Consider the following 9,958-nt stretch of genomic DNA (forward strand, 5'->3'; position numbering starts at 1 on the left):
AGGGTGTGGGTTCCGCAAAACAACATACCACAAAAAATAAATTACAAAAAATAACAGAGAGAGAAAACAACAAATATAAAAAAAGTGAACAAGAATACAATAAACAATTACAGCACCAATGAGCCGGGGAAACTGCGCGGCACGTCGGCGATAAGTTTATAAAAATTCAGATGTTGTCTGCGTTCCACCGAGCTTCTTGCACTGGATTTACTTTTAATGGCCTGCCTGGAAATGGTCAATTCCCCATCCCCCTTTGATTCCTTGTTTTCGGTTCGCCCAGACAACTCCATATACAGAGTTCGTTTTGATTTCGTTTTTATTTACTCTTCGGCCAATTAATTGGGGAAAGAACTTTCTATTGGCCGGCGTAAACGTCATCATCTCGGCTCTCATCAGCATGCATTTAAGGCGTCGGGCGGTGAAAGTACTGATTTGGAGACAGGTCGGACTTTTGGCCTTTCCCATGTGGGTCCATGTGTGGGCCCTTCTGAAATTCTGAATTCGCATGCTCAAGTGCTTAGTTCCCGATAAGAATTATTTTTGCTTTTGGGGGTTTTGCGCTGTCTGTAGGTCTCAAGTGATTTCAGCGAAGTAAAACATTGAAATTTACTTAACTGTATCTAGAAGGTTGGCAGCCTTTGTGGTTATTTTGATTTAATTTTATTTGTATTTCGGAGATGAGTGGTTCAATGGCGGTGGAGAGATGCCGAAAGAAAGCCGCTTTTGATGCGTCATCGTCAGCTGTGCGGCCTTTGCGGACTAAGAAGTGTTCTCTTCTTAGAAATCGGTCGCTTATTTGTACTTTTTATTATGTTTCATTCCCTCTTCTGTGCAGACATTTAAACAAGATATGTTTATAGGCTGGCCCAAATTGGGTTACAGCATTTTCGGCTTTTTATTGCAAAGTTTCTGATGACGCAAACCCCCGGGTTGACAAACCTGAGATAATCAGAAAGAAAGCCAAGGCCCGTAATAAACGTAATTTGTGATTTCATTTTAAAGGTATATTTGTTTCAATTAGTTAAGTGTGTAGGATTCTGTATTATACAAAAGATACATCAGTATGCACTCTTTCTTATGTAATATTGACTTAAATAAGAAAGGAAAATATCATACAAAACTTATATATTAAAAATATATATTATTTTGTATAATATAAGAGTGGTATCTTTCAGATTTCGTATTTTCATTTTTTCTAAGTGCAAAAATGCAGAAACCGCAATATATCACTGCAAAAATTAGCCTGGAATCCTGCTAACTAATATTCATAAAAAATAATGCCCCAGCTCATCTGTTAGGCAGCCCTCGACTGCGTTGGGATTTTCAATTTTCAGCAGTCCAAATTGGAAAATCAGTGGCGGCAAACAAGGCGAATCCGGGCTTTCAACGCTGCCGAGGCGTGGAAATATTGAAAATGTTCGCATTATGATAATTTAATGCATGTGATTATTGAAAATCATAATAATATTTTTATGGCTTTGCGGGGGACTTCAACAAGATGCGATGCGATACAAGGCGATATGCTTTTGGGCAGTTTGCTGCCGGGGGAAAGATGTTGCTGATGTCGTTGTCGCATTATTATTGTTATTACCGAGACACATTCCTTTTATCAGCACATCGAAAGTGCCAATAATTCGAGGCAATTTATTATTTTAGCATTTGTATATCAAACAAACGCACACTCGATGTCTGGGCTATTTGCGAATGCAAATCACGTGCGCGCATAAACTGCCAGAAAAGCGGAAAAGAAAAAACCCAAGTTCAAGTTGTGCGCCTGCCGGCGCCAACAACACCTGTGCTAGGCATCTTCCCCAGATACAGATACTCCGATACTGCGATACTGAGACTGCGATACAGAGATACTCGGCCGGAGTCCGCCCGCCCAACTGGGGCTCACTGAACCTGACACCGATATTGAAATCATTCGTGCTTTTTACTTTGCGGGGGAGGCAGAGTAAGAAGACAAATCTTGGCCGAATTTAAATTTTATGCGGAAGTGGTTCAATGGAAAGAAACCAAAACCAATAACAAATATATATGCTAAGGCAGAAAGCTTTCACCGTAGAGCGCACGGAATTAATTTTACCCAGATAAATTTAAGCATTTTTTTATCTTTATGTGTACGACAAAATTCGACGAGAGGATTTCAATTTCTGTCAAAGGAGGCGAAAATCCCAGCACGTTCATTGCTGATATGGCAAATGATTTTGTGGGCGGGCTACGTCGGGTACGTCTAAGCCGGGAAAATCCTGTCAATTGAAACATTTTCTTTTGATGGCGAACGGAAGTGAGAAATTCCGCGGGACTGCAGTTAATGAGCAGCTCTCAACCGATAAATATAAAACCGCCAACACTCTGACTTAATTAAAGGCCCATGAATCACTTGTTGCTCTGCCAGATTCGCCGCTGACAAACAGTAAACAAATATTTTCCGGCATAAATCAACCAAAATGAGCGAACAAAACAAAAAACGCGCAAAGTGAGTAACGAACAAAAACGGGGGAAAAAACAAAAATAAAATAAAAAACAGCTGAGGGCTCTCCTCGCCAGTTGGCCAATCGCAGAAGACAGGGCCAAAAAGGCCCGCTTGACCAACAACAAGAACGCGCGTACTTTGGGCCGCGTTTTTTGGTAGAAAATTCTGGTTTCTGTAAGTCGAAAAGGGAGGGAGATAGAGCCCGGCTGGCAAAAGGCAAAAATTCGCAAAGACAAAAAGCGGCAGCGAAGTCGGCGTCTTGAGAATCTGCCGCTTAGCCCACTGATGCCCGTTGGTACATTGCGAAGCTTAATTGTACTTGGGCTACTGATCTTTTAAATCATTTATTTTAAAAATGTTGGGCAAAAATCTGTACCAAAAAGGTCAAAAGGTAAATCAATGTATAACCCATCGGATTCTTCTTCTTTTACTAGAAACGAACGAATTATTGACGTTGGATTCGTCTCTGTTAAGAAGATAAATATATGATATATATGAACTTTAGAAATTTTAAACTTAAATTACTATTAAAGGCATTTTTTTAAATATTACCATTACCTTTTGGCCGTGTCGTTACAATTAACATGGAGTCTGGTTCCAATGGGTTAAACTGAACCGAACTGCTTACAATTTATGCCGCAAACGCGAGCAGCGACGTCGACGGCGGAGCTCGGCTTTCATTACAGCAAAAAGATCGCGAATTCTGCCGGGCCCAGAATCTGGCAGCGCAGTCGCCAGAGGCAGTGGAACCTCATGATGAAGTTCATTAGCGACGGCGGCAGAAGAAATTCAGAACGAGGGTATAAAAGAACCCGGCCCCACTGACCATTGTAGCAAAAACTCTCCCGATTCGGTTACGCGTGCGCCGACTTAAGCTGCGCCCCCTAAAAGCCCATATCCTGGCGGCAGGATTAAGACAAAAGTGAAAAAGTGTCACACGAAAATTGAAGTGCAAACAAGAAAGTGCTAAACGACGCGAGAATTAAACTCATAAAAAGGACCTCGACTCCTTTAACTCCTGAAAGAAAGTGGTGAGTGCTGAAAACACAAATTTCCATAAACCGAAACTTGACAATCCATAAAATACCCGTAACAGACATTTTTTTGCGTTAACTGCTAATAAACTTGATTTAAACCAGAGCCATGAATCAAAATACGACAAAGTTATGATCAATAAAGTATACAAATATTCATAATTATAATCAATTAATAAAATAAAATACAAAACCATAAATTGACCATATTTTGACATTGTTTAACGAGTTCAAGGGCCGGCCACTTTATTTATTTCGCTCGCCCACTCAAAACCGAAAACAAACCAGCGAAATGATTGTTCTGTGAACTTTGAACGGGAACCTCTTTTTCGGCTGGCATTAATCTATTTTTATGTGCTCCCAAAACCTTTATCAAGCCAAATGACCAGCCACCTAAAAGGGACGGATGCAAAACCTCAGAAAAGAGCAAACACTTAAGGGCTGAGGGTTTTTTAGGGCAAACTTTCCGCTCACGCATTCAAATCTGAAGGTCGCCTGCCATTTCCCCGTGCAGTCGCCTTAAATGTAACAATGTAAAGTTTAATTGACACCATTGTTCGGGCAACACTTTTTGCTCCATTTAACACAGCCCATAGATTGCGCCGAACGCGTTGACAGCTGAATCAGAAAAAATCGAGGAGCAAGCCAGCTAAAAAATGTGGAAAAGATAACGAGCTTAGGGGAGTCGGGGGATCCGTACTCCTCCCGTCTGAGCCATGTCACTGGCCAAGTCCATCAGTCACCCAGGCCCAGTGCGACATTTCTCGGTACACGGCGAACAAAACCACAGGCGTTCCTATAAATAGCTAGCCAAAAGATTAAAATGTAACATAATTAGTAATAGTAACACATACATTTCATTAAATCGTACTTGACATTTCTTACATTTCATTAATGTATGTATGTGTGGAAAAACTCTAAAGTAACTAATTCAAACAAATTTAGTTTAAAGTTTTGGCAAGTGATATTCTACGCGGATAACACTCTTTTGATCCATCGAAAAGAACCGAAGGCCAAGTTAAGGCAGATTAAAAACAGGCCAAAAGACATCCTTGTGAACTTTTCTTGGTGCATGCGAGGAATAGAAACAGTGGCGACCATCGCTGACCAGTCATCAATTCCAGGCACGTTGTTCAAATTATTATTATGCGCAAAATCGCAAAAGGATCTCTCACCCCAGCTACACTTGTAGTAGCTACTGCCTTTGGCCTGCCACTCGAGCAGACAATCAAGAAATTTAAATTTGATTCGTTGCGCAAACTGGCCAACATCAACAACAACAGAAAAAGCTGGCAAAGCGCACTCAAGTGTCAAATGTAAGGAGAGATAAGGAAAAAACGAGGAGGCTCACACACTTGCACTACACTTCAATCGAAGGACGTTTTCCTTCTGCATTTCAACTTGACTTCTGGTCCGTGTTCGTGTCCGTGCCTTCCTGGCCCCTTTCCAAACCCCTTGCCACAACCTTCCGTTTCCCTTTCCATTTGCATTCCCACTCCGCCTTTAATGCTCACTTTGTCAATTTGCTTGGCATTCCGCTTTAGTTTTGCAGCGATTCTCATAAATTAAATTGTTTGTCCCAGGACAACACCGACAGCGCCGAGCGTTGACAACTCTTTTCCGCCGCGATTTATGTGTGGGCGTGGCCGAATCCCCACATTTCAATGCATCAAAGTCTGTGCGCCAAATAGATAGAACGCTCGCCGGCAATGATCAATGCAACTATTGCAGGGAACTTTTTAAAACTTTATAGTTCGCCTAAGCAAGAACTTAATGGAGAATATGAAATTAAATCAAAAGAATTTTAAGGATATTAATGGTATTGTATAATGGATGTGATTATCCAGTTGTTCATGACTCATTATCAGATTATTCAGTTGTTAGGAATAAAACGTTATGGATGAACTCCTAGAACTTTCATGGCAAAGCACATTGAATTTTTATTTTAATATTCAAAATTATGAATTCCGTTTATCCCACGAAAATGGCTAAATCCGAGAGAACCTCGAACAAATGTCCCATCACTTTCTACAGCTTTCTGTCCGGTTCGGATCCAGAAATCTGCATAGATAATATCGCAGTGACAAGTTCCAAAAATGCTGTGAAAATTTGTTAATTTAAATTCCATACATAAGCCGGCGACAAATATACATATTAATAATATTTGCACACGCCAAGGAGCAAGAAGTCCGAAAAGAGCGCAAGAAAAGTGAAATGATATCGTTCGCCGGTCATTATGCATTCCGATGGCTATCTGGCCAGTTCACTTGCTCAGAAATTATGCTAATTTTATGTGTCAATTATCTGCCAATAAGCACGATGGGGGCTGAGATACTTTTGGGTTACTCGGCCAAATGGGGACGAGCCCTGAAGTGGCCGCTGCTCATGTGTAAACATGATTTGTGCCAGTCAAGTGGTCAGGTTCTCTTATTTTTCTGGGTCCCTCGCCCAAGGAATTTGCATATTTTGTTTGCTTTATGCAAATGAATTGGAATCTCCTCAACGAACTTTAAAGCAGCCCGTTACAATAGAAGCGAGCCAATTAAGTAAGGCCGTAAATGCATTGTGTGGCTTTTTAAGACATTGACCCAGTATCGAAAGGTATGATATCATAGCTGGTGCTATAATTATCTCTAACTTGTGAAATCAATCAGAATAAAATATTTGCCCAAAGTGTCAAATCTCGCACATTCTTCAATTGCCCAGCTGGAAAGACTTTCTCCGCCCCAAGGCAAAAACATAATTCCACTGACTCATGATGCAATTTCAATTAGAATCAAGCAAAGCGAACAAAAAAGGCAAACAAACAAGCAAATACTAAAACGAAAAAAATAACAAGCAACCAGAGAAGCAAGCAAACAAAGTTGGCCAACACAAACGCAAAAACAACGAAAAAGACAAATAAGCAAAACGCTCGAATTAGGCAACAATTCGACTTCAACTTGAACTCTAAAAGGCACGCGATTGCCGCAATGATATAATCGATTAGATGAAGCCATTATCATCGAGCACACACGCCAGCAGGTGTGCACTGAGAAAAGTGTTCTACATTTTGAAATTGAGAAATAGGTATAAATAGTAATATTATAAATTATTACTAAATATAAATGTAACTCATTTATTAAAAAGTACTTTCGTGTTACTCCAACATTATTTAATATATTGTTTGTCCAGCGCACATTGTTATTAAGTTTCAACGAACATTAAATATTTCAGCACTGAGAGCATTTGCTAGAAATTCCATGTGCTTAAAGCCTAAATGAACCTAATTCAACCAATAAAATCTACAAACGGTTTTTAACTCTCTTCCTCTGCACACAAATGTATCTTCAAATGCGGTAGAATCTGTGTAAGCATCTTGTTTATGGGCGAAAGCCGGTTGATCGCCCGGCTCAGATTGAAAGAAACTTCTGCAGAATCCATGTGACTCGCAGGCCATTCTGCACCCATGAATCAGCATTCCAAGTAGAGCAGCAGAAATCAAAGTAAAGACAATCGGTATAAAAACTGTTACACTTAAATCAGCTTTTGTGGCCAGAAGTGCTTCGAGTGCTGAGCAGACAAGCCACTCTGTTTGGCTATTTACGTAGCAACGGCTTCGGGGCCCAGGAACTTATGCAACCAGAGTCGAGGAAATCTGCCAGCCAAATTACCATAAAATTTACATAAAAGCTTCCGTGTAAAATTTATTTAAAACAAATAAAAAGTAACATCGGCAAAAAGGTAAACAAAATGCACAAAATCCTGTGGACACTACATCTTCGGCTAGGCGGAAGCCACCAGAGGTTGTCTTGTTGGCCAGGGCCATAAACATAAACATAAACATAAACTGCCGGGCTGTCCAGCAGTAGCAGACAACAATTGGCAACAGGTGTAGGCCAGGCCAAGACAAACCTTCGCCCAGGTCTTGCCCATGTTCTTGAGCCCTTATCTAATACAGTCCAGCTCCGCTAAGCCAGGCAATATTCAGAGCACCAAATTTATATTAATTTAGAAACATAATTTAAGGTCACGAGTTAGAGTCTCCACTGTAGCAGAAGCGATGCGACAGCACAAAGGCTCCAGCTCGAAGGAAGGGACAAGTGTGAAGCCGAGACCGGGACACGTGGTCCTCTATTTGAAACAGGTCTTAACTTGGCTTTGACAATTTGGGTTGCCCCCCGGTGAAGTCGGAAACGGTTCTGGGACCCCGTTGCCCGATTGTGTTATAACATCACCAACGGATCCCATCCCATCCCATCCCGTCCCCACCCAAGACCATGCTATCCTGTTTGTCCGAGAGTCCGAGGGTTGTTGCTCAAGCCGTTGGCTTTTGTCTGTCAATTTTTGTGTTATTGTGGAACGCTTGTGAGGTGAGGTGAGGTTACTACGTGCAGGGTCCCAATGCCTTTTCCAATGCCTCTCAAGGCCTGTCATTGTGCAAATTTACAGTTTTCCGCCAGTCGAGTGGCTCCGTTTGGGGAAATCTACGAGATTGTGTGGCATCAAATGCGACACTAAAAAGACAAACACGTTTTGTATTGAGCCGAGAAATTCCCCTGGTAGCCGGACTCAAAATTAGCCGAATGAAAAGGTTGAAAGGTGGCTAGAGGATGGTGGCTTCCTAAGCTTCCTAGGCTTCCTGTGCTCCCTATCTGCAATTGGGCAGGAGCCAACTGTTGGCCATGTGAGGCCGAAATATAGCGAGGAGGAAATTAAGTAATTATGCACTTGACTGGCCGTTTTTACAACCGCCCAGGAGCCAACGAGCCAGCATGCCTGGCACTCCATTTGGGCCAGCTTTTTGCACTGACAAGAACTAGGTTGTATTATTTTTTAGAATTATAACAACGCAACTAACATATACTATGTTGGAGTTTATTAAGGAAATAATGTCGACAGATATAGAAATGTAATGGCAATTTCTTAGACTAATATACTTTCAATTAAAGAACACTAAATTGAATGTTGTAATATTTTTGCTTTTTTGGCTCTATAATATCACAACTTTCTTTAAGAAATTTTAAAATGAAGAAATTGGAGTTTCACGTTTCATTACGAAGCCATACTTTTCGGCAGTGTATAAAGCCCACTCGCACATATTTTCACCAGTCCCAGATGCAGTTGTAGTGACCATCTAAGTCCCATTTCCAGTCCCTGGCCTTATGCAGATACCAATACCAATTTCAGTGGGTTCCACCGAAAATGGACTGGCCAAAACACACACGAACTGCAGGCTGCTGCCATTGACGGAGCGAATATTGGCCCATTGGCATCATGTTCGATTTTGCAGACACAGCGACGTTTTGTCTTTAACTAAATTATAGCCACTGCCCATGGACACATGGATCGGAAGTGCAGGCACGGAAGAGGAAGCGGAAGCGGAAGTCGAGGACAAAAAGGCCAAAATGGCTTCTCCTTGGGCAACAGCTTTGGCTTTAGCTATAGCTACAGCAGCTCCAGCTACAGCTCCAGCTCCAGTTTCATCTGGTTGAAATGTGTAGCCAATGGAAGCCGATGGAAGCCTGCAACTGACGTGATATCACCCAACCTCAAGTTTTTGAGCCGGACCCGGGAATTTGGCCCCGCCCGGCAGTCAATAGTCAACTAAACTGCATCAAAACTGTCTGCCAAGTCAGTTGGCTATCCAAAGGTCCGTCCTCCTGCTTCCCATCCGTAGCCACCGTGGCCATCGTAGCCATCTCCCTGTCTCTGGAGCGATATCGATATAAGGCATTACCTGCTAAACTGTTTGGCAGCATCGCACAGGTTGCGAATCGGCATCAGCATCAGCATCGGCATCGGAATCGGAATCGGGCAGAACCAGGTGGAATCCGGCGACGGGGAGATGAAGGGATGGAGAGATGGAGGCGGCATGTCAAACAGTTTTGCAATTGTTTCGAAATTGTCTCTCGTGCAAATGCAATTTTCTTCAATTTCATTTGGGCGGAGGCGGTGGAAAAGTTGGTGCCATTGCCAGTTTCCAGTTGCCAGTTGGCAGTTGGCCTGGGTCAGGACTTGGCCTCATCCGCACGGATACACCGAGGATAAAAAACGCCAACTAAATTACGCAGGAACATTTTGCTTCAAGGATGATTTCGTACCGTAAATTATCTGCAATCAATTCGATTGTACCTCTAAAAGTCAGAAACACTTATTCAACGATTTAGTACTTACCTCGCACTAATTGTTAATATCTTACAGAAATGGAACTATTTAATAGTTTTCCTTCGGTGTAAAAAAGCTGAAGATGAGCTTAATCTATTACATAAAACAAATTGCAGATTTGCTCATGTTTTCCCCCCACATGACATTTAAGTTACTCGATTCTTCCATTTGTTTGTTTGTTACGTTTAGCAAAGGCTTAGAAAGGGGCGGACTGGCTGGGGTGGGCGTGGCACAGGTGGTAATGGAGGCTTTGGCAGTCGGCCGATAAGCTTGATTTCTGTTCTGTCACTGCCCCATTTGG

Source organism: Drosophila teissieri, chromosome 3R (genome assembly GCF_016746235.2).
Source record: "Drosophila teissieri strain GT53w chromosome 3R, Prin_Dtei_1.1, whole genome shotgun sequence".
Classification (NCBI taxonomy): domain Eukaryota; kingdom Metazoa; phylum Arthropoda; class Insecta; order Diptera; family Drosophilidae; genus Drosophila; species Drosophila teissieri.